A 24,265-nucleotide genomic window follows, 5' to 3' on the forward strand; every position below is an offset into this window, starting at 1 on the left:
CCCAGGTTCTATTCCTGATTTTTAAAAAATATTTTATAATTTAACACTGGCCAAGTGATGAAGATCTCTGGCTTTAGTTGTCTAATTATATACAGACATTTTCACTAAATTATTATCTGAAAATCCCTTTTAGGTTTCAGAGTTAGCATTTAAATAATGATTCATTTTGTTTTGAATTACAAATGTTTTAAAATACAAGCAGTTCACTTTCATCCCATATCATAAGGTAAAATATCTCATTTCACATACGCTCAGATCTAATCCTAACAAGATTTGTTATTTTCATGACAGATATATTAACAATGCATTAATCAATCAGCTTTAAACCTTAAATTTTCTCAATTCACTGTATGTGCTATTCCTTATGCTAAATTTAAATCATAATGTCTAACAGCAAGAATATGTTGTATTTTGCCTCAGAATTTAAAGAACACTGTACAGTGGGAAAGAACACAAGATACTTGCTTCTGTCCTAATACAGTATTCAGACAAAGTTTCTTTTGTTTTATTGTACACTGAGTGATTTGGCCTTTATTGAAGAGCAGTTCAGGAAATCTCAGAGGAGGATAATGTCTGTTGATGATAACTGATGCTGGCTTCCATGGAAATGCTAATTTGGTAGCAGTCACTGTCAATCAGTCGCCTTTAGTTATTGTTCCAGCACTTCTAGATGCAATATGTGATAGCTGATGAAACTACCCACTGCAGTAATTAGACTGTCTTCAAAGGAGAAGAAAGGGTTGTTAACTTAAGCTAAGGTAAACAGGCTCCGAGCAGGAAAAATAATCATAAACAGTTTTAAATGATTCAACAAAGAAGAGACTTCAGAAAAATCCTTCTTGACCTCATTTCTATAGAAGAGAGCACAGGTTGAAAAAATTCAGCAAAACATACAGTGTATAAGAAATTGTTCCTTTCTTGGGGCTGGCCCGGTGGCGCACTGCTACAGTGCGCCGCTTGGGAGGGTTCGGATCCCACATACAGACCGGCCGCTCACTGGCTGAGCAAGGTGCGGGGGCAACACCGAGGGTTGCGATCCCGTTGCCGGTCCTGGTCCGGTACGGGCGCACACTGAGGGTTGCGATCCGTTGCCGGTCACGAAAAAAGACAAAAAAGGAAAAAAAAAAAAAAAGAAATTGTTCCTTTCTGGTTTGTCTATATATGAACTATAGGTGAAAAAGTAAAGTGCAATTGCATATCTATTGGAGTCACGTGCATTTTAATGTCATAGATCTAATGAGGTATAAAAGCTTTAATTACCTGATTCTGTGAAATACATTAGTGGAGGTGGACTACTTACTGGTATATAAACATATTCTAATTATTTTTGACTTCAACAATTAGGAAATACAACTTTACTAGCAGGAGCAACCTTTGCAATACTACAATTAAATAATGTAAAAACTTGAAAACATTATTTAATACTACAATTAAATAAAGTAAAAACTTTGAGGAATGCCTCAGATACTTACAAAAACAAACTTTTCTAATTCAATGACCTCAGGAGCATATAAAATTAATTTGCAGCTAACAAACCATTTCTGAACCCCCCAATAAGGCACAATGTTTGGGCGTAGTTTCAACATTAAATATGATTTTTATAAAGAAGAAAAATTAATTAAGAAATTCTAAAGTAGAGATATTACTGTAATGAAAAAGATTCTGTGGAGACATTGTGAATTCCTGATTGATAATATGTGATTCCTAAAATACAGTACCATTAAGGCAGACTTTAATCAGAGTGTCTGAAAGTAATGAACTTATCCTCTTAAGGAAATATTCTTTATTTTTATTTTATAAAGTGCTTTATTGTGGTGTAATTGACTGCACATAGTTAAAGTGTACAAGTTGTTAAATTTCATACATGCTTACACTCATAAAAACATCACCATGCCCCCCAAAAACAACACTTTCCTCACCTCAAAGTTTCCACATGCCCCTCCATAACTTTTCCTTCTATTTCTCCCTCCGTCGTGTTCTTCCCAAACATGTGATATACTTTCTGAGCACTATGTTTCCGTGGACTTATTACCTCACAGAATCCAGTAGGCTCTAACTGGGTTCTATTTTCCTGTACGTCCACCTGGAAACTCTGTCAAGGTTGAAATTTGAAGAAACTGTAGTTCTCAGCTTATTTGTTTACCATCATTCGGGATCATCTGTTTGATATCTTTAAATTGGAAGCAAAATAGAGCAAATGTTATGGTTTAAGTTCCAATGACTAACTTTTGAGATGTACACATTATGGTATAAGTTCCAGCTAACTTTTGAGGTACAAATTCCAAAACTAATTTTCAGGGCTTTATCTCTGAGTTATGTGATTCAGGTCATCTACATACTGAAAATCCTCTGGTGAGAGCATAAGCAGTGCATTAGTAAATTATACAAGTCTAAAAATATCCGTATCTAATTTATCATCCTGTAGGAACTATTGGTTCTAAGGAACTGCTTCGTGAATATTTTGAAACTATGTTACAGTTATCTCTATTACCTGTTTCTGAAAACATGTGATTATATGAATTGGTACACTTTGCTCTCTGTGATAATGAAGATTTTCCAAAAAAAGGCATTGATATGTTATCTGTATTAGATTGTGTAGAAGGACTAAATAAATTCAGTTGCAAGAACCTTTACCTATCATTTTGTTTCCTAAGTAATTCCTAGAAGTTGAAATGTTTGGAACTAAGCAAGAGGAGCACACAGATAATAAAACATTTATGAACATTCATCCTCATTTTTGAAAATTAATATTTTTATTTAAAATAATTATATATTTGCCTTATTGATAAATATAAATATTTGATAGATATAAATCATTACAAAGGTATATATGCTTCTATGTTTATTTTTAAGCACTTTTCACGTTTCCCAAAAGAGCCAAAAATTACCATGTTGGGGATGACTATAGATAATATTATTTATAGACACAATATATTTTATGCTAAGGATTTTACCACTTCCAGCATCTAGTATATCTTTGATGTTCAAACTACCCTAGAATTTAGTGGTATAAAACAAGCATTTTATTAAACTCACAGACTCTGTAGATGAAGAATTCATCACTGAGGATATGTCTTTTCTCTATTGCTTATACCTGGGATCTTAGCTGTGAAGACTCAAAGACTGGGTACCTCTATGTATGAAGCCTAAACTCATCTAGAGATTTCTTCAATCACATGACTGCCAGCTGGTCATGAATGATTGAAACACTGGATTTACCTGATACTGTCAACTGGATGCCTGAACATGCCCTCTCCATGTGCCTCAGCTTTTTTACAGTCTGTTGGTGAGCCAAACTTTCCAGCTCAGATCTCAAGCGGGAGTATTCAAGAAAAGAAGACAGGGGCAGCATGTCCTTTATGACCTAATCTTGAAAGTCACTTAATGTCACTTCCGCCATAGTCTCTTGTCAAAGCCATCCCAAAGTCTGTCCACTTTCAAGAAGAGTTGACCTATGCTCCACAAATAAAGAGATTATTATCAGATAATGCTGTGACTATATATACATTTTTTAATCATCACATGGTTGCTAGTTCAAAGATGGCTACGGTATTTAAGTCTTATCCTAGATGAACCTTCAGTCCAAATTTGAGTTTCCTCTCATCACAGCTCCTTTACTGTTTTTAGTCTCTAACATATTTTCTTTTTGCCTAAGAAGCTATTATACAGTATAGGGCAGAAGTACTTCCTAATATGACACTTATTAGGAAACATAAAATTTCTTAATTGAATTAGAATTTTAGGACTAATTTCAGCATTGGTTACACTAATCTTTTAAAATCTCTAAATTCAGAAAAATCAATGTCAGTTTGTTTTGATTCGATATACTTTGCAAGGCTCATCAATACTGGTCCGTAAAGCCAGTATTTAAAAAGCTTTGAAAAGTACTTTAAATAGAGCTTTTAAAAGAATTGGAAATTGGTGGAGTGGGGGAGAGGAGTAAAAATCTACAATTCCTGATACTCTTTGCAGAAGTTTTTCTTCATTGGACCAATAAGCAGAATTATGCGATGTAAAAGAACCAGCCCAGCAAGGTCTGTAACCATGATCTCTGGCCTCTAACTTACTGACAACTATGTAATATTTTAGGCTTAAAAACCTATGAACACATGTAAAGAAGAAACAAATACAAATTATAAGGAAAAAGCAAGAAAACAAAACAAACCAAAAAGCAGAATATGTACTGACACATATCCATGGTATTGTGTTTATGTGTATCTGTGTGTGCCAGAGAGTACACCCAAATATGTACAATTATTTTTACATAAATTGTATGGTACTTGGTTAAGTATGACATTGAAAGATAAAAGAATTGATAGCATAATTTATAATGTTGCTGTATACTTTAAATGTTTATACCAGTCTATACCACATATTTTTTTTAAAAATTGTGTCAAGTTTTCTCATTGTTTACTATGGAAATAGTCAACTAAGAAGACAATAATAGACAAACAAGCAATGTAAATACAACTGTCCTATACCAATTAGACAGGAATTAACAAGTTCTTAATCACTTCAAGTTTTCACTCAGAGAATGATCTATAATAATGTGCCATTAAAAAGACATTTTTGGTTGTCTAGGAAAAAAAAAACTTCAGAATCATTATGTTAATTCAACTATTTAATCTATTATATTATTATTTGATAATAATAATTAACTTGGAACTTCTAGTACAATCAACTATTCATAAGAGATAAGAGTAAGATCCAGAAAATTAAAATTATTTGCCTAAAATCAAAAGCTAAATAAATTATAAGGCAGGAATTAGAGAAGAGTTTCTCAATTGGGTTCTCATAATACCTTATGTAATTTTTTTAAAGCACAGATTCTAGGTTCTATCTTAACAGATTCAATTTTGGTAATCTCTTTCTCCATTCAATCCACTTCCCCAGTGTTTAGAAAGCAGGCCAGTGATTTAGGCACCATGCCATGAAGGGGCCATTATTCCAAAACTGTTTATTCAGTGGCTACCATGTGCTGAGGGTTGGGATGTGGTGTAAGTATAAATAAGTGTTAAGTTTCCTGTCCTCCAAGAACTCAGTCCACTGAAGAAAACAGACAAGTAGACAAATGTTTGCAATTTAATACAATAAGTGCTATGACAGTGTACCAAGGGAGTATTTAAATTAAATTGAGGAAGAGAAGGTCATTGCATGTTCTTGAAGGAGAGACACCAACCCGATTCTTTAAGGATGCTGAAAAGGGTAAGTAAGGCATTTAATAAAGCTGGAGGGAGAAATGAGCCTAAGAAAATGAACAGTCCTCAGAAGCTTAAGGATTTTCTAACCCTTCTATAGAAACTAGCCTTTATCCTAAAAAACAGGGGGAGCAATTTAGAGTATCTATGCAGGAAATTAGTAGATCATTTTGTGATTTAGAAGCATTAATCTGAGTACAGGATGGAGATCTCACGAGAAATATGCAAGAGTTTAATCATAGGAAGCTTTTATATTCAACAAAAGTGAATTACATTGCAAGACTTTCTTCCTGTTCTCTTTATTGGAGATTGATTGTAATGTTAATGACTCCTTGCTTCTGGGTTCTTGACAAAGGAAAAACAAATGTAGATTCCAACTGTGGATCAACCCATAACACCAGCTTCTTTTACTTGAATAATATTAATTTAAAATCCTCGCAGAATTTCTTATCTCCTTTTTTTCCTTAAGCTTAAGCTTTGGTTCCATTTCCATCCTTAGTGTATATAATTTCTGGCTGATAAATTGGAACTTGGAAAACAGACATGGCTGAGCTTCTGCCGTACCACTTACATGTAGATATCCTTCATATCTGAGAACAAGAGTCCATGAGGCAAGATTTGCATGCTAAGTTTTCGAAGCAGACCTTTGGAATGCAGAGGTCCTACTTTCTGATCAACATGGCTTCTAAAATTTAGACATCTCCTCTCATAGACCAGATGAGGCATTCATTCAAAAGGGGAAAAGAGAAACCCAAACATTCCTTCAAATAGTTGTCGCTTCACAATCAGGACATAATTTCTTTCAAAACACCATAAGAACTTGAGAACCAGGCTTTTCCACAGTAATCTCCTAATATTTATTCTCCTAAGACTTTTTTCTTAACAACAATCCTGCAGTCACCAAAGGTGTGGTGTTTCCTTTGGGGTGAAACACCAGCAGGATATAAATGCAGTCTTGCTACTTAAGGTTTTTCTATTAAAACCAACTCTGCTTATTTGAGTACCCTTTGAGACCAGCTAAACTGAAATGAATGTAGTTGCTTTAACATTTCCAAAGTGTGCATTAATGTGATGGTTAATTCTAGGTGTCAACTCGATTAGATTAAAGAATACTGAGAAACCTGTTAAAGCTGCCTTGTTAAGTATGTCCACAAGGGTTTGTCCAAAAGAGATTAGCATGCAAGCCTGAGTGGATGGGGTGGGAAAGATCCATCTTCAAAAGAGGTGGGAACCATCCAATCAGCTGGGGTCTTGTAAAGAACAAAAACAAAGAAAAAGGCAAACTTCTCTATCTGCTAGAACTGGGATATGCTTTGCTCTCCTATTCATAGACATCAGAGCTCGTGATTCTTTAGCTTTGGGGGTCCAGGAATTACACCAAGGACACCATTGGCTTCCCTAGTTTTGAGGCCTTCAGACTTGGACTGAGCCACACTACAGGCATCCAGTTTACAGATAACCTAACATGAGCCTCCTCAGCCTTAACAATCGCATGAGCCAATTCCGCTAATAAATCTCCTCTCCTGTATTTATAAACATATCCTATTGGTTCCGTCTCTCTGGAGAACCGTGACTAATACAATTAATATAACTAGAATTTTCTCAGGTATTCTCTCCTATAAATACTTCAAAGAGCCACTAAGTACCTTGTGATTATTACCTCAGTATCCCTAAGTTTGAAAACACTGAAAACGCAAGCCAATCCCCAGTCATTCCAAAAATTATTCCCATAAAACTGTGTTCTCAAATGCCATATCTAGTGTATGTCAACACTGGTAAGGGTCTGAGACTTTATCTTACCTTCAAACTAACAAATTAGCCTGCCACAGTTTTTTGGATTCAGGCAGAAGATAAAGTACTTGTAGGTCAGAAGAGTATGTTAAGAACAATAGCAGTAGCTGTAGTATTAGCATTTTTTGCACCAGTTCTCCAAGCCCCACCTCCCACAGGTGTCCCACAGGTGACACAAAGAAGACTTGAAGATACCTACACCATCAGTGGGTTGAGTTATGTAAGAGGAACCCTGCATTTACGGAAGCTGTATCTGTTATAATGGGCAGTAATCATGCCTACATTTTGCTCCTAGGGGAGACACTATCTCTGTCTAGAAAAGCTTTAAGCAAACATGCTTTTTGCTTTAGAGGGAGACGTTTTCTTTCAATGCTATTCTATAAAAACATCTATAATAGTTTTCTGTCGCTGACAACACAATACCTAAATCTGGATAATTTATAAGAAAATAAACTTTACTTCTTGCAGTTTGAGAAGCTAGAAATTCCAAAGTCCAGGAAACACATCTGAGTATCACATGGTAAGGAGAGGGAAAAGAATTTTCATGTACTCCCCTTATAAAGCCACCACTCCACACCCATAATAACTCATTAATCTATTAACCCATTGATGGTTTAATCCATTCATGGAGGCAGAGCCCTCACAATCCAATCACATATAAAGACCCCACCTTTCAACTTTGCCACACTGGAAATTAATCTTCCACATAAGCTTTGGAGGAAAAGTACATTAAATCCATATCCATATCCCTTGAAAATTTAGTTTAGAATAAAGGACAGTTAGTTTCTCTGTTATAACACGTACAAAAATGTGAGTGAGAGACCCATGGAGAATTGTCCCCCAAAGGTATAGATACATACATACATACATACAAATCTACATACATACATACATAGATAACATAATGTTTTTGAGGCAGAGTATAACATTTTTTATTAAAGGGAAATATTGGAATTATTCCTGTCTTTCACAAATGTGTAGTGTGCATGCCCAGTCTTCAACTATCACTGAGGTTTTTCATCTTTCATGTTGGGCCAACAATGGGTCAATCCCTTATTTTTTACTTCTCCATTCTGTTTTTGGCATTCCAATGGTAAAGTATATATAAAATTTTAACCAGAAAGCCCAGTTAAAATATTTTACTTAGCTTTAAAAAAGCACAAACACTTAAATTATCTTATTATTCTTCCCTCACAAACAAGACCCCTAATACAAATTTTTAAATTATAAACCTATAGGAATACTATTTTTTATTTAAATTATTAACAATTAAGTTCCCATTCCATTCTAAGTCTATTGCCAATCTATTTGTTACATGCATTAAAATATTGGTCTTATGATACTATGTAGTAAATAAATACACATATGTTGGTCACATTCCATATTTTTGAAAGGTATAGTTTTAGGAGCAAAATAGAAATATGCAAATAAGAAATATAGAACTGTCATTCCTTTATGCTTTAATAAGTTCTGTTCCTGATTTTTTAAAGTGATATACACCTGCAAGTTATCCATAAGCTACCTCACAGATTGTTAAATCATGGGCCTTTCAAACATTTTCCTGTTCATCTTTTTATTTATTTTTAGTTATTCATTTATATTTATTTTTATTTTAGCTTCTCATTTTCTGTTGGCTGCTGTAATTTCGTGCTCTGACGTTCTTATTATAGATCCTTGCCTTCTAGGGAAAATATCATGATTGGTCACTCTTTTATCTTTTCTGAAGAATCAATCTGAGCAGATTCAAAACCAGAAAGCTACTGTTGGCCATTACAAAACTTCTGTCCTATTTCTCTAAGGATGGGAATGTATTCATGCTATGCATTTCTCAACATCTTGCCTTTCCTTAGCTTTTAACAGGTTTTGAGAAGCTTGTGTGATTTGAATAAAAACATACTTTTATTATATTTTCTCACCTTTTTTCCCTATGGAATTAGAGTACACATTTATTGTGCAATGTCCTTCAGTTAGTTCCTTTTCTCTTCAAGGGTACCCTATTGAGACATTAAAATCATAATTTTATTTTTAAAGTGGTCTTATCTCTATAACTTATTGGGCAAAACTAACAGACTATTTATTTATTTTTGTTTTGATTACAACACATATTTTTATGAACATATTCCACTAAATTTTACCTTGTTTAGTACTCTTTAATGAGAACTATAAAGCTACTGTTCTCTGGGCAGGCCAGAAGCATGATATTAAAATGAAAATTATCTACTTTCAAAACTATCTAAATGATTTCTAAAATAGTGTATAACCCCTCTTTCAATATTAAATAATGGAGTGTGGAAAGGAGGATGGAGAGGAAGGTCAGGGATAATTGGGGTGATAATTGGGTGGGGGACATGGGTTGTAACCCCAATTAGTGGATGAGCATGATGACCGTATGGATCTGGCCATTGTATCTTAGGCACGAGTGGTGACAATTTGTTTTGTACCCCATGAATATTCATAACCAATACAAAAAATTAAAATATTTAAAAATCAAATAAAATTAATTAAATAATGAATAATAATTTGTTGAGCATTTATTATGTGCCAATCTTCTAAACACTGTTTATGAGTTAATCTCCTGAACAATTTTAAAAGATGTAACTTTTTGGAATTCTCTTTGTAAATCAATAATTGTGACCATAAATTTCTAAATGATCTTGGTATAACAGTGGGACAAACTAAAATATTATTTTGTAAAAAATTGGCAAATACAGAATACTTACATTCTTGAAGTATATTCATCTGGTAGGAAAGACAATTAGAAAGTGGGTTATACTGAAAATAAGAGTGAAATAAGTGAAAAAACAAAAGAAATCTAAGGAATAACCTTTTCAATTTCATGCTGTCAAACAAAATTAATTAAGTGAATTTAATAACAGAGTGATTTGTCATCTTTCATTACTTTTTTTTTTGTTTAACTAAAAGTTAACCTGCTTCCCAATGAATGTCAACAAATGTCTTTAACTGAAAAAAAAACAAAACTAAAAAAACAACTTAATTTTTACATTTGTTGAATTTAATATAGTGTCTTATTAGAAATATTCTTTCAAAAATTCAAAGTTTAAGTCATCAGCTTTGTGTTGAACACCACAGCCCCCAAGCTAATGGGGTTTGTGAACTCAAAAGATTGACTAGATCTGCTCCCCCCATAAAATATCTCATAACATGTATAGCATCCTTGTCAGTGACAAATGTCAGGTCTACAATGAAAATATTGTATATTGCCATGAGTAATATTACTTCTTTATTCTGCTTATGAAAAATAGTTAAATTTGTTCAAAATGTAACACAAGTTTAGTTTCCCAGTAATAAATATAATAGTTGATAATTTTCAGATACTTATTATTGGTCATGTTTATGGCTAAGTTATTTTTTTCTTCTCACAATGACTTATGAATTGTACTATTAGGGAGAAGAAAAATAAGCACTAGGAGATTGTGTAACGTTTTCAAAGTCACATAGAGCCCATGTCAGAAATGAGCCAGAATTTGTCCCCAAGCATTCTAACTGAAAGCAGCCAAGGTGGTATTAATAACTACCACATTCTATTGTTTGCTATTATATGCAGTCTGAATCCATTTTTTGCTCTTAAACCTCTTACCCCTTTCTTCCTTTCTACCCCACATCTGATAAAGCTTATAAGAAACCATGGTTATTTGCTCCTTTGGCACCTGCAGGAGGTTCCAGCCACGTAAGCCTCTCCCTGATCTAACAAACCATTTTTGGACTTCTTGGGAGACCTGCACTGTCCTCACCAGAAAAACCACATTGCATAAGCAACAAAACTTTCCATACCCTCTTTGTCTGTGTGCAGTGTCATCTGTCTCTACATTGAACCCTGTTTGGGGTGGCAATCCATCTTGTTTATTCCGAATGACTACAACACCATCCAGTGTATATGGCATTACATTGTAAGATTTGCTAATAAATTCACCATATTTTGTTGTCTTCAAATGCACTATTTTCTCAAAAAGAAGTTTTTGATAAAAAAATCAATATAAGCATGCTTCTTGGCTAATTCAAGATATTGCTGTAGCTTAGAAGAATTATTCCATTAATTATTATTAGTTTATATGTGTTTGTATGTGAATATGTATATGTATATACATATACAAATATAAAGCAGAGAAGATTGGCATATAAATAGAACAAATCAAAACCATAGAGTGAAAAGTAGATTTTCTACCTAAATATTTTCACCTAAATATTTTAGTGTGCAATGTTACATGTTTGTTTGTTTGTTTGTTTTTCATCTTTAACATGTTTATTGTGCTTCTAGTTAGTTAGTACTGCTCCCAGAGTCAAGGGTAACACAAAAAAAGTCACAATTTCCATTCTATGAGAACCTACTTTATTATTTAGAATATCAGATAACATGGGTTTTGGCAGTGGTCAGAGAACCTTATATTCTTACAATTACTTAAGCTCCCTGTACCTGCTTCCTCTCATATTATAAATGTACTGATTCCTGACTTGCTATTGCAGAGCTTTGAAAATTTGTAGCCTAATACCTGTAAAAATTTTTCAAAATGAAAATTTTATACGAATGTATAAAAGTATCTTAATTTTTACAACATAAAAAAAGGAATTTATGAATTTAGATGCAAAACTTAAGCCAATAGTATAGGAAATAATTTATTTTGTTCTAGACATAGCATAGCAATATAAAAACTTTTCTAAATAGATTACCAATGGCTTTGGCAAATTTATATCAGGTACTTCAAAAAGGTCATGGAAAGATTCGTATTATCTGTTAATTATATTTTTCCTTGAATGTGTCGAAGTACCCTCATATTCACAGACCATTTTCGATTTTGAACTACAAAGTCTGTCCTATCTTTCTATTTCTTTGTAACCCTAGTTTTGAGCAAGTTTTTTTATATAAGTGCCATGTTGGGTGAAAATTATCCAATTGTAATACAGTGTAATAGTATAATTACATATAACATTATGTTGCATTATATCTTTATATTACATATACATATACACTTAGTCAACCCTTTAAACTGTATAAATCTTTTCATTAAATTAGACTTTCACACTTGCCTTCATAACTTTTTTCCCAATGAAATAAATAATACAGGTTTTATTTTCTCTTTTAAAAAAAAATGTTAAAAACTAATTGGGACCTGAATTTATTTCCATTTGCTTTCACAGTTTGTACTCTGTCTATTTTAGTATGACAAACAAGTCAGTGTACCAAAGATGCCTCTATCTATCCCCTTCTTTGGTGGTTTTTCCAGTTAAGCAGAACATTTCCTCAGTTATTTTAATGTAATATATCCTCTACAAAGATCCATTTTACTTTATACCTGAAAAATTTAAGGGAATCTCCCATCTGTCACCACCAGCATGGATTATGTAAATGAGATTGTTTTAGGATTAACATCTTGTTAAAATTTGACTCTACATTCACTTTTAAGGGGAGGGAGAAACTCGATAGCCACAATCAATATTTCACAGACAGTAGTAGTTGGCACAAAATCCTATTCCCATGTGTAAAGACATCATCATTTGCTGCATCATTATTTTTCTTCATAAGATATTTTTATTAGAATATATTTAACCCAGATTAGTTTTTTGGAAAGAGAACATACTAACAATATAAATATCAAAGTAGGTCTCATCTAGAGTTGGCCTGACCAAAGCCATTGGCCTTTTCTCTTGGTACATCTATAGGATCTAGCGACCATTAAAAATGGATTGTGAACAAGGGATCCAAAATATTGATATCTGGATGAACTAAGAAGAAATCATTAATAATTTGTATGTGAACAAATAAATAAAAGTTGAAAATGTACTGCCTTAAAATTATGTTATATTATAATTTCCTATATATATGAAATATATAATTTTATATTTGCAAATATAAAACAAAAACATGTAAAATGTTTTATTTACCTTATTAATTAAAAAGGGAACAAGCATAATGTTGATAGCAGCTCAAATTTTTTTCAGAATCTATGTATTTATAGGTAATTTGATAAAAGAATTATAGTATAACTGTGGAAAGTTAGATACAAACTGGTCAACGTTCAACAGTCATAAACTGTGGGTTATCTATTCCACTTAGAAATTATTTTTATCTCTATTAGCCAAAAAGTTATGAGTTAATCTCTGTTTATACAGAATTATAATATGGAAAAGTCCCTCAAAGGTGTGAGGAAAGCACTGCACTGAAATAACACCTACACATTTCTTGTACCTTTCTCCACATTTTGGATACTTTTTCTTACAGATAGAAATAGCAGCAATGCCAGTTCTTAAGGCCAACTGAGATTTTTTAAAAATCTCCAACAGGAGGCTAAATATGTCCTCAGGCTATCTGCTGTAAAATTCTCTCCCTGATTTTACTTACACAATGGGAATATGATTTCTAAATGTTTACTCCAAGCAAGTACACCCTTTTACGTTGTGTTCTAAATGTGATACTTTGGACAAGATTCATCAGAAAATGGTCACAAAGAGAAGTAATATAATTGATGGAGTCTATGTACATCCAACTATATTTATTTATTTTTTTATCTGAAAATATGAAAAACATATAACAGAACACCAGATTAAGCAAATGCCCAGTAGATAATTGGCTTTCAAACTTTCTTAATATTCTTCAAGAACAGGTACATTTTACAAAGCAAATCCATACACAAATAAGTTGTATGATACAATATTCGCCCATACTATGTACAATGTGCTCAATTTTAAATCTATTTTATTCTTAATATTTAATTAGTTGTTCACAATTGGGCACAAATCTCTGTTGTTTTCATGACAAATAAAAAAGTGGGGACACAGTTTGAAAAACATAGCAATATAATTATAGATACTAAGGTAATCATAGCATGTTAAGGCACAGAGACATAGGTTTGTGAAGTATAATACTGAATACAAAAAAATACTAAAGGAAGTAATCCTTATTTCTCTGCATTAGTATTTATAACACTTTCTAAAGTTTTGTTTATGCGACATAAGTACACATTTGTTTTAGATTGTTACTGTAAATAACACTTAGTAATTGCCAGACCTGCAATATCTCACTGAACATTTTGAAAGGGCTTTGGTACAAAAACAGATTAAGACTCAGAATAAATTGGTCATCTTTCAAATAAAACAATTAGCTGCTTCTGCCCCAGGCTTTAAACTTCAAAGGTGGATTCTCTTTATAAAGATGTTTAAGATCCTATAAAGAGAAAAAATATTGGGAAAAATTCAGCCTATATGAACTAAGAAACTAAGGGAAAAAAGCTGGAATAATCACTGGAGATACTGAGAAAGAATTAAGCCCTCATTTTTTCCCTTAACTCACAAGAAAACATTTCTTTAAATACTAAAGAACAAATTTGCAAAAATATTAATTGATGCAGGTGCTACAATATTGACATTAACCTTATGATCGTTATACAAACTTTTCCTGAGATTCTACAAACTATCCAGGTGGTAATTATCGCCCATAATTTTCAGACATTCCCTATATCCTGACTTACATCCTCCTACATCCTATATCCTGCTCGTACTTGAACCATGGGGCCTTCTTTCCTTCTCTGTTACAGCACACTCATAAACTCAATAGGAAACAAATTACAGTGTAAATTGTAAAGCCTTGAGACCTGCCTTCTCATAAAGTGGTCATTATCTAAGTAGGGCATTAATTGACAGGTATCCTTGTGTCCAAATTAAGCCTAAATGGAAGATTTCAAGAAGGTTCTGGATGACATGTAGGAGAAAACTTCCTGTCATTGATGTAGGGTTATTGGGTCTGAACCCATAAGGGTTCACATAAACCTAACAAAACCTCTACTGAAACTTGCATAATACCTTTTACATCCGAAGGAAGACAGGGAAGAGAAGAGGATGGGGCGGGGGGAGGAAGGAAAGTAGGAAGGAAGGAAGGAAGGAAAGAGTAGAAGAATAAAGGACTTTACATTTTAATATCAGAGGCTGAAAAATGACTAAAACCAATAGTTAAATCCTGATAGAGGATTTGACTCATATCTTATACCACCAAACCTTTTAATAGTATCCTCCCTGGCCAAACCTCCCTGCCAAAAATAAAAATAAAAAATAAGAAAAAATTAAAAAATTAAAACACACACACACACACACACAAAAAAAATCTTATTAGAACTTCCTTTAGAAAATTGAGACATACAGATCCCAATTCTCAAGACTCTTTCAAACTTCTCCAAATGGATTTTATATACTTATCTCCGTCAATGGGTACTGAATATGTGCTGGTCATTGCTTGCTTATTCTGAGAGTCTTTCCTTGTTGAAGAGCTGTGTCTCTAATGATAACAAAAAGTTACTTAATTTTGTATTCCCAAACTGGGGAATTTCAAGGTATTAGTCTAGCAAGTGGGGCACCCATTGGATTTGGAGTTGTTATCAAACAGTGTTGCAAAGCCCCACAACTATCTAAAATCTTTACAGTCCATATAACCTCTATCTTTTAGGAAAGGAATAGGAACAAATGGAGTTCTGAAAACGAATGTCACATTCTCAAATATTCTTATACTTCCTTGGCCAAAGAATGTATTGTAATTGGTTTTAATAATAATAAAGTCTTATTGAGGATTGTAAGAGATAAGAAAAGACAAGCTCTTTTTCCTAGTTCCAAATAACACTCTCCATAACACTTCTGACATCAGATGTGTTGAGTTTTTTCTCCCACACACCAGGCAGTTCTCCTGCAGCCACCAACTGGGTGTCTGTTGTTTATAATTCAGTTTGATTCTGACACTATCTATATGGAATTAGAGTTAAATATCACAGGTTAAGGGCTCAGTCCCACAAGACTGCCCCTGCATTCATGTGCCAATTGCAAGCAGTAGGTTGTCATCTATACTCTGACTGATCAACTATAAATTAGGGTTCCCATGACCCTAATCTCAGGTTTGATTAATTTGCTAAGACAGATCACAGAACTTAGGAGAACATTTATGTTTAGTAGTTTATCATAAATGATTTTACAAAGAATGTAGATTTCTTCCAGTTGGAAGAAATAAGCCCTCTTACCACTTCTATGTGTTCAGCAATCCAGAAGCTCACCATCCTTTGGGCTTTTATGGAGTCTTTATTAAGTAGGTACAATTGATTAAATCATTGACCATTGGCGATGAACTCAACCTTCAACCCTTTTCCCCTCTCTGAAAGCTAGAGGTGAGGCTGGAAGTCCCAACCCTTTAATCATCTTGTTATTGGCTCCACTGGAAACCAGCCCTCATCCTGAGGCTGTCCGGGATCCCACCAAGAGTGGCCTCATTAGAACAAAAGATACTCCTATCACCCAGAAAATTCTAATGGATTCAGGAGATCTGTGTTAGATGCTCCTATCACTTAGGAAACTACAAAAGTCTTAGGACCTCTGTATCAGGAACTGGGGTCAAAGGCCAAATAGAATAAGAGATTCTCCCAGTCCCCTGTCTACAAGGGTTTTAGGAATGCTATGTCACAAACTGAAGACAAATATATATATTTAAAATATTTTTTTTCTTATTATTTCACAGGGAGTTTTAAATTTTCCATTATGATTCAATAACTAACCAGACCATGTGTCTAGTACATCATCTTCCATTCTACAGTCCATCTCCATACAAGCAGGCAAGGCCAAATATTTCAGGAGACTACTACAATGCACCCAATTTTATCAATAGGTAAAGGCAGGCTTTCTTCAATATCTTCCTAAACCATCCTTGCATGATCTAATGCCTGGAGACTTGTGCCTCTGGATGAGATAATAAATAATCATAGTCCTCAAACACTGATGGAGAGAATCCAATCAGGTCCTGTTAGCTATTTCAGCAGTAAACTCCAAGGAATTGATATTTGTATTCATATACCTCAACTAAAGAGGACAAAACTATCCTCCAGTCACAGGAAGGTAGCCCCAACAAGAAACCTTAAGCTATGAACTCTTAGGAACCCTCTGGAATCAGTTTCCATAAAGAGACAGCTTCTCTTCAAGACTTTTGAATCAAATATTTAGCTACCTGAAATATAGACAGTGGTTTCCCAAGATACATGGAACAAGAAGACAGATTACCTCTCTTTAGACTTTATTCATATTTTCTTTATTTTCCTATCTTCTCTCGTCTTTTACTGGCTTATACCTACTATTAACTATGTTATCTATAAGGCCTTTATTCTTGATATTTCTTTTTGCATTTGCATTCACTCCTTATCATGAGTCCATTTCTTGGACACAACTTATTTGTGAAATGGCTAAGCCATACAATAAAATGAACTATTGGATTTTTTTTTTTTTTTCCTTCAGGAGCCACCCAGCTTACATTGGTATAATTTACTTGTGATAAATAATTGGTTTCCTGGGTAATTGACTCAGCTAGGTAACTTTTAAATGTCACACACTCCAACAAGCCAAACATCCCCAAATTGAAAATTTTCTATTTCTTCATTATTAGAAAGGAGGCTCCTGTCTCCATCAAAACAATGCTCTACGACCTTTCAAAGGAGCTACATTTTTCTTAACTAGCTGGCAAATAAACTTTCATAGAAATAAAACTTGGAAGAGAATTATTAGAGAACAGATGGTGTATATTTGGAGGCTATCTTCCTTTTACTGATTTTAAGAGCAAGAAGTACTACTTCTCTTTTGCTTTAAGTCTATCTATTTATCTTGACACTAAAAATATGATAATCTGTGATCAGAACTTTCCAGATGCTCAGTGCCGCATTATTACAGCACCGGGCTTCACTTTCAGAAATACAGCCTTAACCCTTTAAGGGGAATTCTAGACTACTTTCTTCTCTCTTTAAGTCTCTTCACTCTGTGCTTTAAAAGAGGTCTAGGGAGTGGAGATACCCTACATGATGTAGGTCATGGGTACTAGACAATGCTCTTGTTCATGAAATTAAATGAGCAGTGAGTCAATATAGAGCCTCTTTAAACAGCACATCGACCTCTCAAGAAAGATCATGTGCTCTTTTAGATGAAGAATATTGTGCACATATACATGCAGCTCTCTCTAAGATCTTTAATATAAAGGGTCTCAGGGAAAAAACAATTAATTAGTTAATTTGGTTAATATACCTATACGTGACTCTGAGGACACTTTAGATTTCAAATGGGGTTTGTACTCATGGTTTAAATTGGGCACTCTAGGCTATTGGCTTAGGAGCAGGCTGTGAACTTCAAAAATAATATTTCTCTTATTTTTTATCTGTGTTGCACTGTTTAGATGTGTGATACCACTGTAAAAAACGCTGCTCTGAGTAGCTGCTACACCATCACATGGTTTTAGAAAATGATCATCAAAAAAAAAAAAGACACAAATATGTGACCACAGAAAGGGTGAAACAACCTCCCCAAACTTGATACACCATTGAGTCACCTCAAATAGTGGTGAAAAACAGGATTGATAATGTCCCCAAATGTCAATAGTCTACCCTTCAAGTCAGGCCTTAGGATGACTCCTAGGGGTAAGATGGACACTGTGAACTGAAGCCATCCTCAGCCACTCAGCTTACTGCCTCCCTAATTTGACTTTACTGTTTTGTTGTCACACCAACACAATTTTGCAATCTACTGTATTCTTTAACATGACTTAACTAATGACAGAAAAATAAAATTCTGAACCATATTTATTGCTTATCTTACGACCTTTATTAAAAGCCATGTTCAATGAGCATGATACTTTCCATCTTTTTAATATATTGCACCAAATAACTGTTTACTTCATAAGCTACTTTAAAACCCTCACCTCTAAATCTTCTACTTGTTGAGTCCACCATACCTAAACTGTTGATCATAATTCATACTCACATTTCAATTAAAATCTGTTCATCAGCTTTTATGAAACATACAATTACTTGGCATGATATTCAAGGGATGTCATTATCTGCTTTATTCTTACCTCTTAGCCTCATTTCTCATGGCCCTAGCACCCCCACATGCCAGATTACTTTCAGGTGGAAACAATACTGGTCTTTCAATTTCACTTTCAACTGTTTGCATCACCTCTTTTGCAAAACATTTCTTTCATATATTTATCCATCAAGAACACTGATGTTACCTCCTTTATGGTGCTTTCTCTGAAGCCTCAGGATTACTATCATATACACACATCTAATATATTTATTAAATTGTATTTTAAGGTTGCATTTATATGTCTGTTTTCCCTACTATTTTTATATTTATGAGTTACTCGTAAATACTCTACTAGAAGTTTTGGCAGCATACTTGGCAGAATTAAGACTGAAAACAATAGTACCCACAAGTCAGTAATAACATAACAAAATCTCTACAATACGTGTCATAGTGTTTATAAAAAAATCTACAGTTACCGAACTATTTAATGTTTGCCATTCAACATTGTGTTGCTTTTAGAAAGAAATGTTTACTGCCTTGAATAGGCTTTCTAATGTTCTCATGAGGTCAAGTCCTTGAATGTTCCAGAAAACACTTTCTTTGACATTCATTTAATTTTATGCTTCATCTCTTACCTCTGACTCTAAGCAAGTTGTACCTTGCTCTGCAAACAGAGTAGCATTCAGCCTGACAGATGTGGCCATAAAACTAGGTGTGTAGAATTTAAAATCAAAATACCTGTTATATGTCCTTCAAAATTTGGCACATAACTGGAAAGAGTCCAGGAAATATCACTATGCTGGCTCGGGCTTTGTTACAGTGGTTGAAAAACACTGTTTAAGATAGATGGCTTCTTGAATACTGGTGCATGACTTTTTATTTTTGTATTCACAGAGCTTAGTACAATTTTTGGAATATCAGTAAATTTAATTAAATCAAGTTTAATATTCCTCACCTATATTTCTTTTTCTTGCCTAATCTGCAATAAATAAAGTTACTTGATTCTCAACATTGATGTTTTTTGAACAGAAAATCTTTGAATATTTGGCTATAATGGGTAACTGGGGGCTTCTGAAGAACTCCCTTGGACACCTTCAGATAAATGCACAGGAGTTTCAATTCATTGAGATTCAATTGGGCATGAAAAAGAGAGTCCAGGGAAGTGCAACTTATTTTTTCAACAAATGATTAAAAAGCACCTAGGTCTTGTTATGATCTGAGTTTGCTCTTAGATGTAAAGAAGTTGAAAATCTTAAAATAAACTCTCTGAAGTTTAGGAGAATCTCATCCATCTTTTTCATAAAGGCCTATAAATCTGTGAATATGCTAACTTTCTCATCATTCAAATTCACAACAACAAATCAATATTGGCTGTCTAATATATACAAGTCACTCTATTAAAAAATCTAGCTGGTATAGCTAAGGAACTGAATTTTTAATTTTAGGTAACTTAAATTTACATTCTCCCATGAGACTTCTGACCTTATTGGACAGTGCAAGTCCAGATAATACATGATCTGTTTCATATACAATTTCCTTGTATCTCTTCCAATTCAGAACTGCTATGATTCACTGTCAATAATAATCTAAATTTTGAAATCAGGCCATCAAATTAAATGATCATAAATTTTAGTATTTTTAAATAAGGTGTCTACATAAATTTCAATTCTTGGATGAATTATAAAATAAACATAAAAAATAAGCATATTAATATGCTATTATCCAGACTTGTCTTTAGAGAAGTATCTTCCAATTATATTCACAATTGAAACTTTACTCAATACATCTTTTTTAAAGAGAAATTTTCCTAAGCGAGAAGTGGAAACATCTATTCTAACAGAGGTTGGTGCAAATTTTATATTTATTAACTTTGTAAAGTATGTTGAAATCATCAGGGGACAGCCAATGAGCAGCTATATTAAAATAAATTGCCCTTACCATAAGTACTAAATTACTACTATTATACTCTAGTCATGGCAAACATCATATCAAGTATATGTACAATGTAATTTACTACGTTCACGTTCACTGGCTGAGATAGCGTTTGTCAGGTTTCTGTACAATTATTTTATTATTTTGGTCTCTTTTCTTTCTCCCCTCTCTCATGACTCCCTCGTCATTCTTCTTGTCTTTGTCCTTGCTTGTTCTCTCTGCTCTCCTGTGTTCTATTTCTTCTTCTTTTACTATCTTTCCTGTTATTCTCGACATTCCCCAAGTCATTTTTATTCTTTTTGTTTTTCTAGTAATTGTTTTTCCTATTGATTTAATCTTCCTTGTTCTTTTTCTTATTCTCTCTCCTCTTTTTCTCCTTTCTTTTTACTTTTGGTTATTGTTTAATGTGATTTGGTCATTCCCTGCTCCCACTGAAGGTAATTTTTTTAGTCTTCAAATTTTTTTCAGCACTTGGTCAGAAGGGTGTTTCCAAAATTGAGTAATTTAGAATATATATAAATTAACAAATTTATTTATTAATATATGTTTTTAATCCTTTTTAACTCTAGTATATTGAACAGAACCTTGCTCATACACAAACAGTAAATATTGATTGAATATTGAATGGTCTCTCTATGGTATAGAAACCTTCCTAATTTAAAATAGTCTTGGGAATAGAGTATAATATTTAATTCTATTCTCTTAACCCTTCTAGGATGTTCTTAAAGTTTACTTCAGCATTATAAAAAAAAGCAGATAAAGATCAGACTACCATATAGCCTCTAGTTTCTTGGTCATACTAAAAGAGAGTGACAAGAAAATGGTACCAAAAATAGAAGTATATCCTTTAAAGCTTTCTAATTCTGACTTTTGGAAAAAAATTGAAAGCCATTCCTAACATCAGTTCAAGTGCAAAAATGCTTATGAGAGTATCCATTGATCTAATACTGAATTAATTAATTCATTGATTAATTCATTGATTAATACTGAATATTTCACTGTTTTTGCTTTAAAAGCAGGTAAATATAATTCATTTGTGGTAAGAGTCTATCATTTCAAAAACATGTACAGAACACCTGATGTATCTGATGAATTTCACCAGTTGTTAAAAATACAAATCTACTCCAAAGGAGATTTCTTGAATAACAAAAATAATTTGTTTATATAATATCATGCAAGAGTTGTGGGCTTTTTAAAAATTTATTTTCCTTTTTGTCTTTCCTAGTTCGACGTATTTATTCTCACTTCATCTCTATTTTGACTCTTACTAGTCACTATTAAAATAATTGCTATAGGAATAGAGAACATGAATAGACCTAATATAAATGCCCCTATCAGCAGGGACTACAGAATGTGTATATAACTTAATTTGATTTTGGTCAACCTCTTTCCTCCAATCACCCACATGGATGAAACAGCTTTCCTAAAAACTGAGGAGGAAACAAATGCCATCATGCTGTAGAAGGCTTTTAGAAATGTTAGAAGTGCTTTTATTACCAGAAGCTCAATTATACCAATTAGTTTGCAATCAATTAGTTTTCAATCATTCAGACTCTAGTCTATATATAACGTGTGTCTATCTGACACTATTTGCCACTTCTTGCTATTATTCAAACACTTCCACTGTTCTCACTGAAACATGTTTAATTATCTTTAAAACTTGTATATTCTAACCTACTCCATGTGTTTCCACATCCTCTTTATTTCCTGGCAGGAACTTCATTTTCCTCTGGTTATACTGCTTCCATGAAGTTCACTGTAGATCTCTCATTTCTTGCATTTGTTTTTAATCCATTCCACATTCCACAGGAGTTATACTTGCCACAGTTACCATCCTTGTTTATTCTGCCATTTCCAGACCATTTCTCTCTTACATCCCTCAAATACCACAGCTCTTTTGAAGCACATGCCATCATATTTTACCCACACAATTTTGTAGTTTTAAACATTTATAAAACGTCCAGTAAGTTCTAATTCTTTGAAAATTTTATCACTGGGATCAGTCTTTATCTCTTTTAATATTGCTGTCACCATTACATAAAGAGTCCTGTAAATTGGCTCCTATTTTATCTCACTTACAGGACCATGAAGTCACCCACTGTAGTGAGTTAATATCATTATCAGCAACTAATGTCCACAGTCTTCCTGTTAATCATTCCTCACCTCCACTTCTTATCCTTTCAAGCTGCTGCTGAATCTATTATCACCTCTTCAGAATTTCCTGTCTCATAAAGACAGCAGTTCTTTGACTACATAACCCACATTTTGCTACCCATCACTCTCACTTTATGTCCTCAATTTCTCCTCATTTTCTTCTGTCCCCATGCACAAATTCCATAGTCCATCACTTGTCAGCCAGGGTTCAACAAGATAAACAGAACTAGTAGAATACATAAATATGTATGTATGTATGTATGTATGTATGTATGTATGTATGTATGTATGTATGTATGTATGTATGTATGTATGTATGTATGTATGTATGTATGTATGTATGTATGTATGTATGTATGTATGTATGTATGTATGTATGTATGTATGTATGTATGTATGTATGTATGTATGTATGTATGTATGTATGTATGTATGTATGTATGTATGTATGTATGTATGTATGTATGTATGTATGTATGTATGTATGTATGTATGTATGTATGTATGTATGTATGTATGTATGTATGTATGTATGTATGTATGTATGTATGTATGTATGTATGTATGTATGTATGTATGTATGTATGAATGTACATGCAAATAAATACACACACAGTTATCATTTCTATTGTGATTTATTTTTAATTTTATCCTGGGGTCCTTATCCTGAGACCAGCCATAAATTTTATCCTTGCCTTGACCAGAAATTCAAGGAATTTGGTTACAAATGTTTACAGGGTGCCATTCACAGGGTACTTTATCCTGGCAGATGACCTAATGCCTAAAATGTCTGACCTGTGACTAAGTGTGACTCTTTCAGAAATCTTGTTTATACTGGAAAACACCCTTATGGCTCTTGCCTGAACTATGTCCAGTTTATTCCTACTAAGATAACTATCATCTAAGAGAAAGCCCAGACCAGAATAAAAGCTTAGGTTCAAGTGCATGTGTATTAGGTGAGACACAATGAGCAAGTAAAATCAAGGTGCATGAAACAGAAGAAATGTATTACTTACATGTCCCATAAAGGTTAGGAATGTTGATGGGAAGTCCAGAAGCATCTGGGAGCTCAACTAGCTGATGGGGAGAGAGAGACAGAGGATTTGTGAGACTGCCTCTATTAAAGTCCAGGGGCATTATTCCTCAAACTTTCCCACAGGAGTTTTAAATGGGCTAGTTTAAGGAAAACTTGTGCACAAAGGGAAAAGTTACTTACATGATTCTGGAATTGACCATTAGGTTTCATCATGGTCAGCAGCTGTTGAGTATGTTAGGTTGTAGGTCAGTAAGATGAGAAAGAAGTGTGATATTGTCGGGCCTCCCTGAGCCAGAGGCCGACAAAACCGAGCGGGAAGAGACCCCGGTCC

General features: G+C 33.6%; 1 pseudogene; it reads right to left on the reverse strand.

Moving 5' to 3' along the window:
• The window catches only part of LOC103594716, a 133,567-nt pseudogene extending 114,608 nt beyond the window's left edge, over positions 1–18,959 (reverse strand).
• Between the last annotated feature and the right edge of the window lie 5,306 nt (positions 18,960–24,265).

The sequence above is a fragment of the Galeopterus variegatus genome, unplaced genomic scaffold (genome assembly GCF_000696425.1).
Source record: "Galeopterus variegatus unplaced genomic scaffold, G_variegatus-3.0.2 Scaffold1610, whole genome shotgun sequence".
Classification (NCBI taxonomy): domain Eukaryota; kingdom Metazoa; phylum Chordata; class Mammalia; order Dermoptera; family Cynocephalidae; genus Galeopterus; species Galeopterus variegatus.